Source organism: Pristiophorus japonicus, chromosome 11 (genome assembly GCF_044704955.1).
Source record: "Pristiophorus japonicus isolate sPriJap1 chromosome 11, sPriJap1.hap1, whole genome shotgun sequence".
NCBI lineage: Eukaryota > Metazoa > Chordata > Chondrichthyes > Pristiophoridae > Pristiophorus > Pristiophorus japonicus.
Genome location: NC_091987.1, coordinates 84,293,662 through 84,314,537, shown reverse-complemented (window position 1 = coordinate 84,314,537; position 20,876 = coordinate 84,293,662).

Sequence of the window (20,876 nt, the reverse complement as noted above, 5' to 3'; positions counted from 1 at the left end):
ATGTTAGGCCTGGTGACCGCTTGTGCATATGTGCTAATGGTAATGTTTTGAGTTCTTAATTAAGATGAATTGATATGCATTGTTAAACATTGTTTATAACTTCCATTTGTCTTTCAAAGGTCAACAAGTACTGATGGAGTCAACGGACACATCCACTGACCAATCAGGAAGCTCCCAGGAGGAAGAGCCAGAGGAGGAGCCAGTGCAGACTCCTGCTGCGGCTGTGCGAGAGCAGGAGGAGGAGGAGGAGGAGGAAGAAGAACAGGAGATTTTTTTTGTGGGCGGGGGAACAACCTGCGGCCATCTCTTTTGAGACAGATGAGGCACCGGGACCAAGCGGTGTGCAGGTGGTGACGCCAAGGCGCGTGACATTGCAGACGCCGACCCCATGGCGGTCCGGTCAGCGTGAAGTGCACTCGCCTGCCACGGAGGACCAGACGGAGAGCTTACTTTCCCTGTGCAGGGAGACGGTCACGATTCGTTGCGACCTTATCCAGGGGTTCACGGGTTTCTCAAACAATTGGAGCCAGTTCTCCACATCCTGGAGCGAGTTCTGCTCGCGCTTCTCCAGCTGGTCTTCTGAGCAGTCACAGACTGCTCGGGAGACGTTGGAGGCGATCAGGGAGCAGACAGCCGCAACAAATGCCCTACGGCACGCGTTGCTGGCTGGACACGGCGCTGCACCCCAAGGTGTCGTGTCCGCTCGCAACGAGACCCCAAGCACACAAGCGAGTACGGAGGACACAGTTCCTCCTGACTCGAAAGTAGAACCTGAGGCTTCTGCTTCTGCTCCGTTACCTCCACCACGGCAGGATGTCTTGCCGTCCCACTCTGCACAACATCTTGGTATCGGTCTGCAGAGACCAAAACGGGCGGGTGGGGTGCGAACACGGGATGGGACAGGATCTTGAGGGAACGTGGCCGCAGGTAGGGAGGTGGGAGTGCTTCTCAATCGTTCACTTGTTTCCAAAATATTCACTCGTTATTATCACTTTATTATTCTCTTGTTATTATTACTAAATTGGCCACTTGTATTCAATACTTAAATGTTCACTTGTTATCATTACTTAACTGTTCACTTTCCATTCGTTCTGAAATGGTCACTTGTTGACATGACTGAAATGGTCACTTGTTATCATGCGTGAAATGGTGACTTGTTATCATTACTTAAATAGCCACTTGTTCTTTAAAATGTTCAATTTCTTCTTCTTCTAATGTTTTGGGAATTTTGAGGGAAGGGTGGGTTGGTGCGGGGATGGGGGGGTGGGTGGGGGGGCGGGGTGTTGGAGGGAGGGTGTTGTTCATTAATTCTTTAAAAAAAATTGTATTTTCATTTAAAAAAAATGTTTCTGCAACTTTTGTACCTTTTCTCTTACTTACATAGGTTTTACAACATACAGTTTTTCATGCATATTTGTTTGTTTATTCTGTTTCCCCACAGAAATGAAACTTTTGTTTAAACGTAACTGTATTTGAACGTTTGAATATCAACAATAATAGTTCATGCGGAGCGTTCATTAATGAGCTGCTTGTCATGTTTGTAACCTTCACACAACTGTAACCTTTATGTAACAGCACTGTACACACCTGAGTAATGCACACCTTGGCTACAGGGGGTGAACTTGTGGGAGACACTCCTCACCTGGTCCTCCAGGTATATAAAGGGAGGTCCCACGCAGGGTCAGCACTTCTTGGTCCTGGGAATAAAGGTTCAGGTCATGTAGTGACCTTGTCTGCAGTACGTGCCTCGTGTAATTCTATAGTAAGGTGTAAGGACATTACATTTGGCGACGAGAAACGGGAATCAATGACCCACGAGGATGGCCACCTGCAGCACAGAGGAATGGCACTGGTGGGTGAGGACTGGGACAATTTCATTGAGAGGCTCCAGCAGAGCTTTGTCACGAAGGACTGGCTGGGAGAGGAAGTGGCTGGCAAACGGAAGGCGCATCTACTGACCAGCTGTGGATCCAAGACATATGCGCTGATGAAAGACCTGCTCACACCCGAGAAGCTGGCGGATAAGTCCTTTGAAGAGCTCAGCACTCTGATCGGTGAGCACTTCAAACCGGCGAGCAGTATACACATGGCCCGGCACTGGTTCTATACACACCGGCGTTGGAAGGGACAAAGCATATCGGACTTCGTTGCGGACCTTTGGCGTTTGGCCAGCCTCTGTAAGTTCACAGATGCCTGCAGGGGGGAAAATGTTAAGGGATTTCTTCATTGAGGGCATTGGTCATGCCGGGATTTTCAGGAAGCTTATTGAGACCGAGGACTTGACTTTGGAAAGGGCAACGCTGATAGCTCAGGCCTTCATGGCAGGGGAAGAGGAGACCAAGATAATTTACGTGCGCAGCCCTGGTTCCAACGTGGCGATGGACCAGGGAGTTAACATTGTAAATGAGACACAAAACCCCGCAGGCAGGCAAGGGCCAATTCGACACCACCCAGGCAGCAACAGACTCTAGGGTGGGCCAGCAACAAAGACAATGGCAGGGGGATCGGCAATTCACGCCATCACAAGGGACAATGCGTCCCAGGATGGGACCATTGACACTCAGCAACAGAGTGCTCAGGAGTAATCAAAGAGAAAACCAGAGAGGAATGCCTGTTAACAGTTCCTTTGTTCACAACAATCTCAGCTCATGCTGGAGGTGCGGTGGCAGACATGCTGCGAAAACCTGTAAGTTTCAACAATTTATCTGTAGAAAGTGTAACTTCAGTGGGGTAGTGCTGGACAGGCTAATGGGACTCAAGGTAGACAAGTCCCCTGGTCCTGATGAAATGCATCCCAGGGTAATAAAAGAAATGGCGGAAGTTATAGCAGATGCATTCATTATAATCTACCAAAATTCTCTGGACTCTGGGGAGGTACCAGCGGATTGGAAAGCAGCTAATGTAACACTCTGTTTAAAAAAGGGGGCAGACAAAAGGCAGGTAACTATAGGCCGGTTAGTTTAACATCTGTAGTGGGGAAAATGCTTGAAACTATCATTAAGGAAGAAATAGCGGGACATCTAGATAGGAATAGTGCAATCAAGCAGACGCAGCATGGATTCATGAAGGGGAAATCATGTTTAACTAATTTACTAGAATTCTTTGAGGATATAACGAGCATGGTGGATAGAGGTGTACCGATGGATGTGGTGTATTTAGATTTCCAAAAGGCATTCGATAGGTGCCACACAAAAGGTTACTGCAGAAGATAGAGGTACCGCGGAGTCAGAGGAAATGTATTAGCATGGATAGAGAATTAGCTGGCAAACAGAAAGCAGAGAGTCGGAATAAATGGGTCCTTTTCCGGTTGGAAATCAGTGGTTAGTGGTGTGCCACAGGGATCAGTGCTGGGACCACAACTGTTTACAATATACATAGATGACCTGGAAGAGGGGACAGAGTGTAGTGCAACAAAATTTGCAGATGACACAAAGATTAGTGGGAAAGCGGGTTGTGCAGAGGACACAGAGAGGCTGCAAAGAGATTTAGATAGGTTAAGCGAATGGGCTAAGGTTTGGCAGATGGAATACAATGTCGGAAAGTGTGAGGTCATCCACCTTAGGAAAAAAAACATGAAAAGGGAATATTATTTGAATGGGGAGAAATTACAACATGCTGAGGTGCAGAGGGACCTGGGGGTCCTTGTGCATGAATCCCAAAAAGTTAGTTTGCAGGTGCAGCAGGTAATCAGGAAGGCGAATGGAATGTTAGCCTTCATTGCGAGAGAGATGGAGTACAAAAGCAGGGAGGTCCTTCTGCAACTGTATAGGGTATTGGTGAGGCCGCACCTGGAGTACTGCGTGCAGTTTTGGTCACCTTACTTAAGGAAGGATATACTGGATTTGGCGGGGGTACAGAGACGATTCACTAGGCTGATTCCGGAGATGAGGGGGTTACCTTATGATGATAGATTGAGTAGACTGGGTCTTTACTCGTTGGAGTTCAGAAGGATGAGGGGTGATCTTATAGAAACATTTAAAATCATGAAAGGGATCGACAAGATAGAGGCAGAGAGGTTGTTTCCACTGGTAGGGGAGACTAGAACTAGGGGGCACAGACTCAAAATATGGGGGAGCCAATTTAAAACCGAGTTGAGAAGGAATTTCTTCTCCCAGAGGGTTGTGAATCTGTGGAATTCTCTGCCCAAGGAAGCAGTTGAGGCTAGCTCATTGAATATATTCAAGTCACAGATAGATAGATGTTTAACCAATAAGGGAATTAAGGGTTACGGTGAGAGGGCGGGTAAGTGGAGCTGAGTCCACGGCCATATCAGCCATGATCTTATTGAATGGCGGAGCAGGCTCGAGGGGCTAGATGGCCTACTCTTGTTCCTAATTCTTATGTTCTTATGTTCTTATGACATCTGACCAGAATGTGCAGAAAGCCCGTAGTGAGGCTAGTTTATGAGGCAGAGGAACCAGACGAGGGGTCTGCAAGGCAGGGTGATGTTTGGGGGAAAGCTATGGACGCTGAAGTCCAGTGGGTTCATGCGGCAGACGTCCACAGCTCGTATACCAAAACGCCACCTATGATGATGAAAGTTCTATTGAATTATATTTTGGTACGCATGGAGCCGGACACATGAGATAGCCAGTCACTTATGAGTGCCCAACAATTTGAAAAACTATGGCTACTCAAAGCTAACAGGCCCAAACTCGAACGCATTGATACGCAGCTACGGACGTACACCAGAGAGATCATCCCAGTACTAGGCAGTGCAAACTTGGTGGTCACACACAATGGATCGGAGAACCGACTGCCACACTGGATTGTCCCGGGGAATGGTCCCGCGCTCTTGGGGAGGAGCTGGCTAGCCGAGATGAACTGGAAATTGGGGGATGTGCACGCCATTTCATCTGTGGAGCGAAGTTCATGCTCACAGGTCTTACAGAAATTCGAGCCGATTTTTCAACCAGGTGTCGGGACCTTTAAGGGCACCAAAGTAGTGATACGCATCACCCCGGACGCCAGACCAGTGCACCACAAAGCCAGAGCCGTGTCGTATGTGATGCATGAGAGAATTGAGAGTGAGTTGGACAGGCTGCTAAGAGAGGGCATAAATTCGCCTGTTGAATTCAGTGACTGGGCAAGCCCCATTGTTCCTGTCCTTAAAGCGGATGGCTCGGTCAGGATTTGTGGCGACTACAAGGCCACCATCAACCGAGTGTCACTACAGGACCAATACCCACTTCTGAGAGCGGAGGATCTTTTTGCACGCTGGCAGGTGGCAAGCTGTTCACCAAGTTGGACCTCACTTCGGCCTACATGACTCAGGAACTGGCTGAAGAATCCAAGCTTCTGACCACCATCACTACGCACAAGGGGCTATTCGTTTACAACAGGTGTCCGTTTGGCATTCGTTCAGCGGCCGCTATAGAAACATAGAAACATAGAAAATAGGTGCAGGAGTAGGCCATTCGGCCTTTCTAGCCTGCACCGCCATTCAATGAGTTCATGGCTGAACATGCAACTTCAGTACCCCATTCCTGCTTTCTCACCATACCCCTTGATCCCCCTAGTAGTAAGGACTGCATCTAACTCCTTTTTGAATATATTTAGTGAATTGGCCTCAACAACTTTCTGTGGTAGAGAATTCCACAGGTTCACCACTCTCTGGGTGAAGAAGTTTCTCCTCATCTCGGTCCTAAATGGCTTACCCCTTATCCTTAGACTGTGTCCCCAGGTTCTGGACTTCCCCAACATTGGGAACATTCTTCCTGCATCTAACCTGTATAACCCCGTCAGAATTTTAAACGTTTCTATGAGGTCCCCTCTCATTCTTCTGAACTCCAGTGAATACAAGCCCAGTTGATCCAGTCTTTCTTGATAGGTCAGTCCCGCCATCCCGGGAATCAGTCTGGTGAACCTTCGCTGCACTCCCTCAATAGCAAGAATGTCCTTCCTCAGGTTAGGAGACCAAAACTGTACACAATACTCCAGGTGTGGCCTCACCAAGGCCCTGTACAACTGTAGCAACACCTCCCTGTACTTAAATCCCCTCGCTATAAAGGCCAACATGCCATTTGCTTTCTTAACCGCCTGCTGCACCTGCATGCCAACCTTCAATGACTGATGTACCATGACACCCAGGTCTTGTTGCACCTCCCCTTTTCCTAATCTGTCACCATTCAGATAATAGTCTGTCTCTCTGTTTTTACCACCAAAGTGGATAACCTCACATTTATCCACATTATACTTCATCTGCCATGCATTTGCCCACTCACCTAACCTATCCAAGTCGCTCTGCAGCCTCATAGCATCTTCCTCGCAGCTCACACTGCCACCCAACTTAGTGTCATCCGCAAATTTGGAGATACTACATTTAATCCCCTCGTCTAAATCATTAATATACAGTGTAAACAGCTGGGGCCCCAGCACAGAACCTTGCGGTACCCCACTAGTCACTGCCTGCCATTCTGAAAAGTACCCATTTACTCCTACTCTTTGCTTCCTGTCTGACAACCAGTTCTCAATCCATGTCAGCACACTACCCCCAATCCCATGTGCTTTAACTTTGCACATTAATCTCTTGTGTGGGACCTTGTCGAAAGCCTTCTGAAAGTCCAAATATACCACATCAACTGGTTCTTCCTTGTCCACCCTACTGGAAACATCCTCAAAAAATTCCAGAAGATTTGTCAAGCATGATTTCCCTTTCACAAATCCATGCTGACTTGGACCTATCATATCACTTCTTTCCAAATGCACTGCTATGACATCCTTAATAATTGATTTCATCATTTTACCCACTACCGATGTCAGGCTGACCAGTCTATAATTCCCTGTTATCTCTCTCCCTCCTTTTTTAAAAAGTGGGGTTACATTGGCTACCCTCCACTCCATAGGAACTGATCCAGAGTCAATGGAATGTTGGAAAATGACTGTCAATGCATCCACTATTTCCAAAGCCATCTCCTTTAGTACTCTGGGATGCAGTCCATCAGGCCCTGGGGATTTATCGCCCTTCAATCCCATCAATTTCCCCAACACAATTTCCCGACTAATAAGGATTTCCCTCAGTTCCTCCTCCTTACTAGACCCTCCGACCCCTTTTATATCCGGAAGGTTGTTTGTGTCCTCCTCAGTGAATACCGAACCAAAGTACTTGTTCAATTGGTCCGCCATTTCTTTGTTCTCCGTTATGACTTCCCCTGATTCTGACTGCAGGGGACCTACGTTTGTCTTTACTAACCTTTTTCTCTTTACATATCTATAGAAACTTTTGCAATCCGTCTTAATGTTCCCTGCAAGCTTCTTCTCGTACTCCATTTTCCCTGCCCTAATCAAACCCTTTGTCCTCCTCTGCTGAGTTCTAAATTTCTCCCAGTCCCCGGGTTCGCTGCTATTTCTGGCCAATTTGTATGCCACTTCCTTGGCTTTAATACTATCCCTGATTTCCCTTGATAGCCACGGTTGAGCCACCTTCCCTTTTTTATTTTTACGCCAGACAGGAATGTACAATTGTTGTAGTTCATCCATGCGGTCTCTAAATGTCTGCCATTGCCCATCCACAGTCAACCCCTTCAGTATCATTCGCCAATCTATCCTAGCCAATTCAAGCCTCATACCTTCAAAGTTACCCTTCTTTAAGTTCTGGACCATGGTCTCTGAATTAACTGTTTCATTCTCCATCCTAATGCAGAATTCCACCATATTATGGTCACTCTTCCCCAAGGGGCCTCGCACAACGAGATTGCTAATTAATCCTCTCTCATTACACAGTCTAAGATGGGGTGGTTCCTCGACATATTGGTCTAAAAAACCATCCCTTATGCACTCCAGGATATCCTCCTCCACTGTATTGCTTCCAGTTTGGTTAACCCAATCTATGTGCATATTAAAGTCACCCATTATAACTGCTGCACCTTTATTGCATGCACCCCTAATTTCATGTTTGATGCCCTCCCCAACATCACTACTACTGTTTGGAGGTCTGTACACAACTCCCACTAACGTTTTTTGCCCTTTGGTATTCTGCAGCTCTACCCATATAGATTCCACATCATCCAAGCTAATGTCCTTCCGAACTATTGCCTTAATTTCCTCCTTAACCAGCAATGCTACCCCACCTCCTTTTCCTTTTATTCTATCTTTCCTGAATGTTGAATACCCCTGGATGTTGAGTTCCCAGCCCTGATCATCCAGGAGCCACGTCTCCGTAATCCCAATCACATCATATTTGTTAACATCTATTTGCACAGTTAATTCATCCACCTTATTGCGGATACTCCTTGCATTAAGACACAAAGCCTTCAGGCTTGTTTTTTTAACACCCTTTGTCCTTTTAGAATTTTGCTGTACAGTGGCCCTTTTTGTTCTTTGCCTTGGGTTTCTCTGCCCTCCACTTTTCCTCATCTCCTTTCTGTCTTTTGCTTTTGCCTCCTTTTTGTTTCCCTCTGTCTCCCTGCATTGGTTCCCATCCCCCTGCCATATTAGTTTAAATCCTCCCCAACAGCACTAGCAAACACTCCCCCTAGGACATTGGTTCCGGTCCTGCCCAGGTGCAGACCGTCCGGTTTGTACTGGTCCCACCTCCCCCAGAACCGGTTCCAATGCCCCAGGAATTTGAATCCCTCCCTGCTGCACCACTGCTCAAGCCACATATTCATCTGCGCTATCCTGCGATTCCTACTCTGACTAGCACGTGGCACTGGTAGCAATCCTGAGATTATTACTTTTGAGGTCCTACTTTTTAATTTAGCTCCTAGCTACTTAAATTCGTTTCGTAGGACCTCATCCCTTTTTTTACCTATGTCGTTGGTACCAATGTGCACCACGACAACTGGCTGATCTCCCTCCCTTTTTAGAATGTCCTGCACCCGCTCCGAGACATCCTTGACCCTTGCACCAGGGAGGCAACATACCATCCTGGAGTCTCGGTTGCGGCCGCAGAAATGCCTATCTATTCCCTTTACAATTGAATCCCCTATCACTATCACTCTCCCACTCTTTTTCCTGCCCTCCTGTGCAACAGAGCCAGCCACGGTGCCATGAACTTGGCTGCTGCTGCCCTCCCCTGATGAGTCATCCCCCTCAACAGTACCCAAAGCAGTGTATCTGTTTTGCAGGGGGATGACCACAGGGGACTCCTGCACTACCTTCCTTGCCCTACTCTTCCTGCTGGTCTTCCATTCCCTAGCTGGCTGTGGATCCTTCTCCTGCGGTAAGACCAACTCGCTACACGTGATACTCACGTCATTCTCAGCATCGTGGATGCTCCAGAGTGAATCCACCCTCAGCTCCAACTCCGCAACGCGGCCCGTCAGGAGCTTGAGGTGGATACACTTCCTGCAGATATAGTCGTCAGGGACACTGGTGTCGTCCCTGAGTTCCCACATGGTACAGGAGGAGCATAACACCTGACCGAGCTCTCCTGCCATGACCTAACCCTTCGATACACTTAAATTGGCAACAACAATGTTAAAAGTTACTCACTGATATAGAAGACAAAAAAGAGGAACATGGAAAGCTTGCTTAAATCCATCCCTGGAACAATCGTATTCCAAGATGATATCCTTATCACGGGTCGAGACACTGAGGTACACCTCCACAACCTGGAGGAGGTGCTACGCCGACTGGACCGGGTAGGCTTGCGACTAAAGAAGTCCAAGTGTGTGTTTTTGGCCCCAGAGGTCGAGTTTTTGCGCAGGAGGGTTGCTGCAGACAGGATCTGGCCTACCGAATCCAAAACGGAGGCGATCCGTCGTGCCCTTAGGCCCGGCAACACATCGGAGTTGCGGTCATTTCTGGGACTATTGAATTACTTTGGGAACTTTCTGCTGAACTTAAGCACATTGTTGGAGCCGCTGCATGTGCTCCTGCGTAAGGGTTGTGAATGGTTTTGGTGGACCTGTCAAGAATGGGCTTTCAATCGGGCGCGGAATCTGCTTTGTTCTAACAAGCTGTTGACTCTGTACAACCCCTGTAAGAAACTGGTTTTAATGTGTGATACATCATCCTATGGGGTTGGTTGCATATTGCAGCAGAGTAATGATGAGGGCCAACTCCAACCTGTGGCTTATGTCTCCAGGTCGCTCTCCCAGGCAGAACGGGGATATGGGATGGTTGAAAAGTAAGCACTCGCATGTGTCTACGTGGTGAAAAAGATGCACCAGTACCTTTTCGGCAGAAGGTTCGAGTTAGAAACAGACCACAAACCGGTAACATCCCTGTTGTCCGACAACAAGGCTGTCAATGCCAATGCGTCAGCTCGCATACAGCGATGGGCCCTCACGCTGGCTGCTTATGACTACACCATACGGCACCGGCCAGGCACCGAAAATTGTGCTAACGCGCTCAGCAGGCTTCCATTGGCCACCACTGAGGGGGCAGCGGAGCAGCGCGCTGAGATGGTCATGGCCGTTGAGGCTTTCGAAACCGCAGGCTCCCCCATCACAGCCCGCCAGATCAAAATCTGGACCAACAGAGATCCCCTCCTATCCATGATAAAGAAATGTGTCCTGACTGGGGATTGGGCGCCCGCACACGGAGCGTGTCCGGAGGAGGTCAGGCCGTTTTACAGACGAATGGACGAGCTCTTCATTCAAGCCGACTGCCTGCTATGGGGCAGCTGGGTAGTCATGCCCCAGAAAGGAAGATAAACATTCACCAGGGAACTCCACAGCGAGCACCCAGGCATCGTGCTAATGAAGGCCATTGCCCGGTCACATGTATGGTGGCCGGGGATTGACTCAGACCTGGAACACTGGGTTCGCAGGTGCACGACATGTTCTCAGCTGGGAAATGCCCACAGGGAGGCCCCACTCAGCCCGTGGCCCTGGCCCACCAGGCCATGGTCATGTATTCACGTAGACTACGCGGGCCCGTTCATGGGAAAAATGTTCCTGATTGTTGTCGATGCATACTCGAAATGGATCGAGTGCATCATATTGAATTCGTGCATGACATCCACCACCGTGGAAAGTCTGCGTACGGTCTTTGCGACCCACGGCTTGCCGGACATCCTGGTTAGCGATAATGGCCCGTGTTTCACTAGCTATGAATTCCAGGAGTTTATGTGGGGTAATGGTATCAAACACGTCAGGACATCACCGTTCAAGCCGGCTTCCAATAGCCAGGTGGAACGTGCGGTCCAAATCATAAAGCAAGGCATGCTCCGGATTCAAGAACCCTCCCTTCAGTACCGCCTATCGTGCCTCCTGCTGGCCTATAGGTCCCGCTCGCATTCGCTCACGGGAGTCCCACCCGCGGAACTACTCATGGAACGCACGCTTAAAACGCGGCTGTCCCTCATTCACCCAGACCTGTCAGACATTGTTGAGGGCAAGCGCCAGTCCCAAATCGAGTGCCATGACCACAATTCAGTGGGGATATGCATAGAAATTGATGACCCTGTATTTGTTCTCAATCATGCTTTGGGACCCAGGTGGCTTGAGGGTACTGTAATTCGCAAAGAGGGGAATAGGGTCATAGTGGTCAGACTTAACAATGGGCAGATATGCTGCAAACATCTGGACCAAGTAAAGAAAAGGTTCAGCATGGACACTGAGGAACCTGAGGAAGATCATGAGATGTCACACACACCACCGCCAGTGAACGAGCAACAAGGACATTCGCCAGCATGCACAGTCCCTGCGGCCAGCCCGGACAGGCCGGAATCACCTCAGGCGGCAGAGACGCATGCCGAGGCCCAACCACCAGAGCCCCAACCGCGGCGTTTCACGAGAGAACGTCGACCGCCTGAAAGACTCAATCTTTGACCCAAAGACATTGGGGGCGAAGTGATGTCATGTTTGTAACCTTCGCACAACTGTAACCTTTATGTAACAACACTATACACTGTATACACCTGAGTAATGCACACCTTGACCACAGGGGGTGAACTTGTGGGAGACACTCCTCACCTGGTCATCCAGGTATATAAAGGGAGGTCCCACGCAGGGTCAGCACTTTTTGGTTCTGGGAATAAAAGTTCGGGTCACATAGTGACCTTGTCTGCAGTACATGCCTCTTGTGATTCTATAGTAAGGTGTAAGGACACTACACTGCTGACGCAAAAGCTTAGCGGCCGTGTAACTGCCACTTGCTACTGGTCTTTGGGAAGGGTCTGGTGGTACCAGTGCTAGATGGCCATGCTGATTAAGCTCTCCTATGTTCTCGCCCGCATCCTCTCCCGCCTGTTCCAACAATATCATTAAATAACTTCACTATGTAAAAGCTATTTACTAAATAATTCCAATATATGAGATCTATTTAGCATAAATAAGTTGATAATACCTATTTATATTCCCTGTCCCAAATTTCTGAGTACAATTTGCTTCAATTTTACTCTCTAAATAACTCAGAACTAATTCTCCACCCTTCCTCAGAAGCTAAAAATGGCGTCCATAGTGCCCATTTTCCTCTCTAAGGCCCTGAAAAAGCAACTATTTTTGAGCACTCTTTTGGGCCTTGCATCGGCCCAGCGAAGTGCATGCTTGGTGCCGAAACTTTTGGGATGGGCCTTGTGTGGGCAATCATTTAGGCGATCATCTCGGCGATCAAAGTGAAAACTCGGGGGCCTATTTTTCCGGCGATGTTTTGAGCCTAGTTTCCACTTTTTGCTCAAAATGGGCGATAGAGGTCCGTTTTGGGCGACAGATCGGCCTTAGATGGGCGATGTGAAGTGGAAAGTCTAGCCCATAGTCTCTGAACTGACAATGATGAGCCCTGTCATTAACTCCACAACGCCAGCATGATACTACTTGACTTACGTTTGCACCCCTCGGCGGACTTTGAGTTAAAGGATTCGGGGGGGCCTGTACGCTCTGCCTTGGGCAGATTCACGTTCAACAGTTTTGCCTGTGAAAGACGCCATTCTATTTACAGTACTTGCCGGCTTTGAGTCCTGAGAGTGAGTCATCATCTGCTTGGAGCTGCTGCTTGAGGTCATGAACGCCTGGCTGATGCTGATGGCCTTCTGCAGAGTGACGGTGGTTTTGGCAGACAGTAGCCTGTGAAGAAGAACCTCATGACTGATGCCAATTACAAAGATGTCCCGCAATGCATCGGCGAGGGATGCGCCGAATTCACACGGTCCTGCCAGCCTCCTGAGTTCAGCAGCATACTTGGTGATTTCCTAGCCCTCAGGGTGGCGGTGTGTATAAAATCGATGCCTGGCCATGAGGGTACTCTCCTTCGGTTTAAGTTGGTCCTGAATTAGCAATTTCAGCTCCTCGTATGACTTGGTCATTGCTTTCTCTGGTGCAAGCAAGTACTTGACGAGGCCGTAGACCGTTAGCCCACAACTGGTCAACAGGATAGCTCTGCGCTTATCTGCCAGCGTGGCCCGATCATCGCCTACCAGGTCGTTTGCGACGAAATATTGGTTGAGCCGCTCCATAAAGGCTTCCCAATCTTCATTCTCTGAGAACTTTTCTAATGCACCAACATTAGTCATTTTTGCATGAAAGTTTGTAATCTCGTCGCCAGTTGTTACTTCTTTAATACTCAGTGTATCCTAACATGCAGCGATGGCCATTTACCCATCAACTTGTGTCCAATGACTTACATTGCCCCATGGCCCAACAACAAAGTTGCTGCTCAGCTGCGCAGTCATGCAGCTGTCTGGAGGTCCCACGCAGGCCGCTTACTGGCTTTAGAATGGGAGATTTTGTATTTGCGCAAAATGTTAAATGGGCTGCACAGCCTGTTAAAGGGACCGTGCACCAAAAGAAAATTTAGGGGAACATTGTCTACCAACACCATGGGCTAGAAATTCCATAGCGCCCCATTTGTAAAGTAGAAATTGTAGTGCCAGGCACAAATGATTCTCTCCTGCCAGGAAATTCAGCTTTAGCACTCTAAAAGGGAAGTGTAGTGCTAACTACTTCTCTTCGGGCGCTAAAGTCCGAGAGTGGCGTCGCTAGCAGCAGAGTGCTGAACAATGTGGAGTGCATTGCACTGAAGTTCGCGGGGATCGCTGAATTCACCGCATTCAGTCACTAACCCCTCAGCACCTCTTTATCGCCACCCCCCCCACTCCCGCCCCCCGGCACTAACGGGAGGTGCTAAGCAGCTGAATTTCTCCCCTCACTGATTTTTAAATTCTCATTCTTAGCTTAAAATCCCTCCATGGCCTCACCCCTAACTATCTGAATTCGGCAGCGATCAGAGGCCTCAGAGGCTGCTTCCCTCGCTTAAAGCGAAGGGCCAATGATGGGGCACAACCTACTTGTTGGCAGTTCTGCATTGCAAGGCGACCTGTGCGACTGGCATTACAGCCCCCAACACTCTCAGAAAGTGGAGGGCTTGGACATCTTGCAGCCATGAAACATCGAAAACTTTCAGCAGGCAGCAGCCTGCTGCAAATAATAAAGTTTGGCCTATATGAAAACCCATCCCTTTAATTAGCGATTCCCAAGCGGCCAGCCGAGTGAACAATGCCTCCTCTTCCTGCTGTTGTTCATGCCCGGCAATACAGCAGGGGGCGTGAGGCAATTTCACATCCGGGGCAGTAACGGGGCGCTGTGCACTTTATGATGTCACGATCTGTGAGGTGCTGAAGTCTCAGGTGGTAAGCGCTAAAGCAGCACTGAAGTTCGCGGACATCGCTGAATTCACCGAGCTCAGTCACTAACCCCTCAGCACCCCTTTATCACCGCCCCCCCCCACCCCCGCCCCCCCCGGCACTAATGGGAGGTGCTAACCAGCTCAATTTCTCCCCTTACTGATTTTTAAACTCTCATCCTTATGTTAAAATCCCTCCATGGCCTCACCCCTAACTATCTGAATTCAGCAGCGATCGGAGGACAGGAGGAGCAGGGGAGGGTCAGCAACAATTGGGGGAGGTTGCAGCTGATCAGAGGGCTGGAGGAGCAGGGGGAATGGAGGAGCATAAGAGGGCCGTGAACAGCCTGTGGAATGGGGGGTGCGGGGGCTCGATGACCATCGGAGGGTCGCGAACAGCATGGGGAATTGGGGATGTGGGGGGCTGGATGACCATCAAAGGGCCGGAGTAGCAGGAGTGGTGGGGTGAACATCGGAGGGCCGTGAGTAGATCGGGTGCCAGGAGCAGCTTGGGAGGGCAGGAGCAGCTCGGGGGTGTTATATATGCAGATTATAGATATACTCTCTGTGTAGTCACTGTATAGTTGCATAAGATGGAGACTTGTTTATCTGATGTACTTTCAATAAGGTTTACACTGTGTGTCTATGCTGGCACCACTCGAGGGTGCAACTGGTGGAGACCAGGGTTTCCTGCCCTGGTGGCAAGGGCTGTATAAAAGGGTAGTCACCATGCAGCTACCTCACTCTGGAGTTGCGAATAAAGGACCAAGGTCACTACAGTTTGAGTATAACACATTGCCTCGTGGAGTCAGTCATAAGTACATTACAGACATAACAACTGGCGATGAGTCTGCGGACTTTTATGCAATTATGGCTACCTTTGGCACACTAAAAGACTTCGCAGTGGGTGATGATTGAGATGCCTTCACAGAAAGGCTCAAGCAATATTTCGTGGCAAACGACCTGGCAGGGGAGATGGACCCATTGGCGGCAAAGCGCAAGACTACACTGCTGACCAGTTGTGGGCCCGAGGTCTATCGCCTCATCAAGGACTTGCCGGCATACATGAAGGCCAAGGATCAGATATACGATGAGCTGACTGAACTAATTTGCGACCAACTAAAACCAAAAGAGAGCATCCTCACGGCCAGGCACAGATTCTACACTCACCGCAGACCTGAGGGCCAGGAGATTGCAAAATATACTGCCGACCTCAGGAGATTTATGGCACCGTGTGATTTTGGCACGCACCTCAACGAAGCATTGCGAGACATTTTCGTTGTGGGAATTGGCCATGAGGTCCTTCTTCACAAGCTATTTTATGGCGACACCACAGTCAACCTGCAGAAGGCCATCAGCATCAATCAGACGTTCATGACCTCAACCAGCAGCAACAAGCAAATTATTCATCCTGTGGACTCAAACCTGGCAAGTACTGTGCACAGAATGGTGCCTTTCACAGGCTTGACTGTAGAACATGGCTCTGCCCAGGGCAGAGAGCAAAGACCTCAGGGTTCCAGAACTCAGAGTCCGCCGAGGGGTGCCAATCAAGTAGCACCATGCTGGCGTTGTGGAGGAATCTATAGGGTTCACCAATGTAGGTTTGCTGAATACTGTAACACGATGGACCACCTCCAGCGATTGTGTAAAAGAATTTCAAATCACCGTCTAGCAGAGGAGTCGGTAGATGACATTGAATCCAGCGGGATGTATGATGATTTGGCCAGAGAGGCAGCTCAGCCCCAAGGAGAAGTGGATGGAGTGAATACCTGCACCACCGATTGTCCTCCAGTGAAGATGGAAGTTGAGATAAATGGCATTCCAGTCTTCATGGAAGTGGACATGGGAGCGAGCCAGTCAGTGATGAGCCAGGATGCCTTTGAAAGGCTATGGACTGAAAAACAACTCGAGCTGGTTCCAATACAGGAAAAGTTGTCCACCTACACCAAGGAGCTGATCCCAGTCCTTGGTAGTGTGGATGTAAGTGTAATCCATAATGGCGTGGTGCACAAGTTACCTCTGTGGATTGTTGCAGGTGATGGTCCAACGCTACTCAGAAGAAGATGGATGGGGAAGATCCAGTGGAAATGGGAAGACCTCTTCACTCCAGCAATTGATATCCTCCGTGATCAGAGGCAGAGTCAAACTTCACCTTCGCTTGGGCCAGGCACCAGTGAACAGATTCGCGCAGCACCTGAGGCACAGACCATCCATCACTACTGCGTGGCAATGATCTGACCGGAACAACCTAAAAGTACCTTCCCGGCTCTAGTGGCAGGACTCCTGGGGAGGAAGATCGAATTCACAGGCATACTTCCAGCTCTTGTGGCTGAATCGTGGGAGAGAAGGATCAAGGCAGTCGACCTCGAGGACAGAGGCAAGATGGCGTCCCTGCTGCAATGAGGTGCAGCGTGGCTGAAAAAAAAGATGGCCGCAGCCATACCACGAGGTGCAATGCAGGGGACCAACATGTGGAGTCAAACAGAGGATTTGATTGGGGTAAAGCCAGAAGGGTTCTCTTAAAGGAGACCTGCAACCAACTGAACTTAAAGAGACATTGGGTGCATGGCAATCATAGAAACATAGACATAGAAACATAGAAAATAGGTGTAGGAGTAGGCCGTTCAGCCCTTCTAGCCTGCACCGCCATTCAATGAGTTCATGGCTGAACATGCAACTTTAGTATCCCCTTCCTGCTTTCTCGCCATACCCCTTGATCCCCCGAGTAGTAAGGACTTCATCTAGCTCCCTTTTGAATATATTTAGTGAATTGGCCTCAACTACTTTCTGTGGTAGAGAATTCCACAGGTTCACCACTCTCTGGGTGAAGAAGTTTCTCCTCATCTCAGTCCTAAATGGCTTACCCCTTCTCCTTAGACTGTGACCCCTGGTTCTGGACTTCCCCAACATCGGGAACATTCGTCCTGCATCTAACCTGTCTAAACCCGTCAGAATTTTAAACGTTTCTATGAGGTCCCCTCTCATTCTTCTGAACTCCAGTGAATACAAGCCAAGTTGATCCAGTCTTTCTCGATAGGTCAGTCCCACCATCCCGGGAATCAGTCTGGTGAATCTTCGCTGCACTCCCTCAATAGCAAGAATGTCCTTCCTCAAGTTAGGAGACCAAAACTGTACACAATACTCCAGGTGTGGCCTCACCAAGGCCCTGTACAACTGTAGTAACACCTCCCTGTCCCTGTACTCAAATCCCCTCGCTATGAAGGCCAACATGCCATTTTCTTTCTTAACTGCCTGCTGTACCTGCATGCCAACCTTCAATGACTGATGTACCATGACACCCAGGTCTCGTTGCACCTCCCCTTTTCCTAATCTGTCACCATTCAGATAATAGTCTGTCTCTCTGTTTTTACCACCAAAGTGGATAACCTCACATTTATCCACATTATACTTCATCTGCCATGCATTTGCCCACTCACCTCACCTATCCAAGTCACTCTACAGCCTCATAGCATCCTCCTCACAGCTCACACTGCCACCCAACTTTGGAGATACTACATTTAATCCCCTCATCTAAATCATTAATGTACAATGTAATCAGCTGGGGTCCCAGCACAGAACCTTGCGGTGCCCCACTAGTCACTGCCTGCCATTCTGAAAAGTACCCATTTACTCCTACTCTTTGCTTCCTGTCTGACAACCAGTTCTCAATCCATGTCAGCACACTACCCCCAATCCCATGTGCTTTAACTTTGCACATTAATCTCTTGTGTGGGACCTTGTCGAAAGCCTTCTGAAAGTCCAAATATACCACATCAACTGGTTCTCCCTTGTCCACTTTACTGGAAACATCCTCAAAAAATTCCAGAAGGTTTGTCAAGCATGATTTCCTTTTCACAAATCCATGCTGACTTGGACCTATCATGTCACCTCTTTCCAAATGCACTGCTATGACATCCTTAATAATTGATTCCATCATTTTACCCGCTACTGAGTCAGGCTGACCAGTCTATAATTCCCTGTTATCTCTCTCCCTCCTTTTTTTAAAAGTGGGGTTACATTGGCTACCCTCCACTCCATAGGAACTGATCTAGAGTCAATGGAATGTTGGAAAATGACTGTCAATGCATCCGCTATTTCCAAGGCCACCTCCTTAAGTACTCTGGGATGCAGTCCATCAGGCCCTGGAGATTTATCGGCCTTCAATCCCATCAATTTCCCCAACACAATTTCCCGACGAATAAAGATTTCCCTTAGTTCCTCCCCTTTACTAGACCCTCTGACCCCTTTTCTATCCGGAAGGTTGTTGGTGTCCTCCTTAGTGAATACCGAACCAAAGTACTTGTTCAATCGGTCTGCCATTTCTTTGTTCCCCGTTATGACTTCCCCTGATTCTGACTGCAGGGGACCTACGTTTGTCTTTACTAACCTTTTTCTCTTTACATACCTATAGAAACTTTTGCAATCCGCCTTAATGTTCCCTGCAAGCTTCTTCTCGTACTCCATTTTCCCTTTGTCCTCCTCTGCTGAGTTCTAAATTTCTCCCAGTCCCCGGGTTCGCTGCTATTTCTGGCCAATTTCTATGCCACTTCCTTGGCTTTAATACTATCCCTGATTTCCCTTGATAGCCACGGTTGAGCCACCTTCCCTTTTTTATTTTTACGCCAGACAGGAATGTACAATTGTTGTAGTTCATCCATGTGGTCTCTAAATGTCTGCCATTGCCCATCCACAGTCAACCCCTTAAGTATCATTCGCCAATCTATCCTAGCCAATTCACGCCTCATACCTTCAAAGTTACCCTTCTTTAAGTTCTGGACCATGGTCTCTGAATTAACTGTTTAATTCTCCATCCTAATGCAGAATTCCACCATATTATGGTCACTCTTCCCCAAGGGGCCTCGCACAACGAGATTGCTAATTAATCCTCTCTCATTACACAACACCCAGTCTAAGATGGCCTCCCCCCTAGTTGGTTCCTTGACATATTGGTCTAGAAAACCATCCCTTATGCACTCCAGGAAATCCTCCTCCACCGTATTGCTTCCAGTTTGGCTCGCCCAATCTATGTGCATATTAAAGTCACCCATTATAACTGCTGTACCTTTATTGCATGCACCCCTAATTTCATGTTTGATACCCTCCCCAACATCACTACTACTGTTTGGAGGTCTGTACACAACTCCCACTAATGTTCTTTGCCCTTTGGTGTTCTGCAGCTTTACCCATATAGATTCCACATCATCCAAGCTAATGTCTTTCCTAACTATTGCATTAATCTCCTCTTTAACCAGCAATGCTACCCCACCTCCTTTTCCTTTTATTCTATCCTTCCTGAATGTTAAATACCCCTGGATGTTGAGTTCCCAGCCCTGATCATCCTGGAGCCACGTCTCCGTAATCCCAATCACATCATATTTGTTAACATCTATTTGCACAGTTAATTCATCCACCTTATTGCGGATACTCCTTGCATTAAGACACAAAGCCTTCAGGCTTGTTTTTTTAACGCCCTTTGTCCTTTTAGAATTTTGCTGTACAGTGGCCCTTTTTGTTCTTTGCCTTGGGTTTCTCTGCCCTCCACTTTTCCTCATCTCCTTTCTGTCTTTTGCTTTTGCCTCCTTTTTGTCTCCCTCTGTCTCCCTGCATTGGTTCCCATCCCCCTGCCATATTAGTTTAACTCCTCCCCAACAGCACTAGCAAACACTCCCCCTAGGACATTGGTTCCGGTCCTGCCCAGGTGTAATGAACCAAATAAGATTGTGAACAAAATGTTGTTGCAAGATGTCGGTACTATTCCTAATGTAAGGAACAAAATGTTGTTGCGAGATGTCTGGAATAGAGTGTCCCCAAAAGTAGCAAGCGAGCGAATTCGAGAGGGTAAAGGCGCTGATCCTGATGCCCTTCCCCAGGTGTCCCCACAAGTTATAGGCCAGCGACCTCAGGAGGGTGAAGGCGCTGATCCTGATACCCTGCCCCAGGTCTATCCCATGCTGCAGGCACCCGATGGCACTATTCGCCATGGACCTGAAAATAAAAACTGCGCCAATATGCGCAGTCGGCCGCCGTTGTCCACCACCCGGGTGGAGACATTGCAGCCCCCAGACCCAGTCGCTACCTCAGCCATGTCCGGGAATGAAAGATCAGAACCAACGAGTTCAACAAACATGACCTGGAACAGCCAGGTTCCCAACACCATTAGAGAGCAGCCAGCAGATTCTGCAGCCCTCAAAGGAGAACAGGGAGGCCACACACATCTGTGGCTCTGCCCACCACTAGGCATTGGCAAAGGCCCTGAGTCCTGGCAAGGTGAGCCAACCAAGCCCATCCCGCTAGTAGGGGTCCCGCTAGCAGGGGGCGCAGCACCATCATCAGACGACTAGGACCCCGTCCGGTTGCTCTGGAACTAG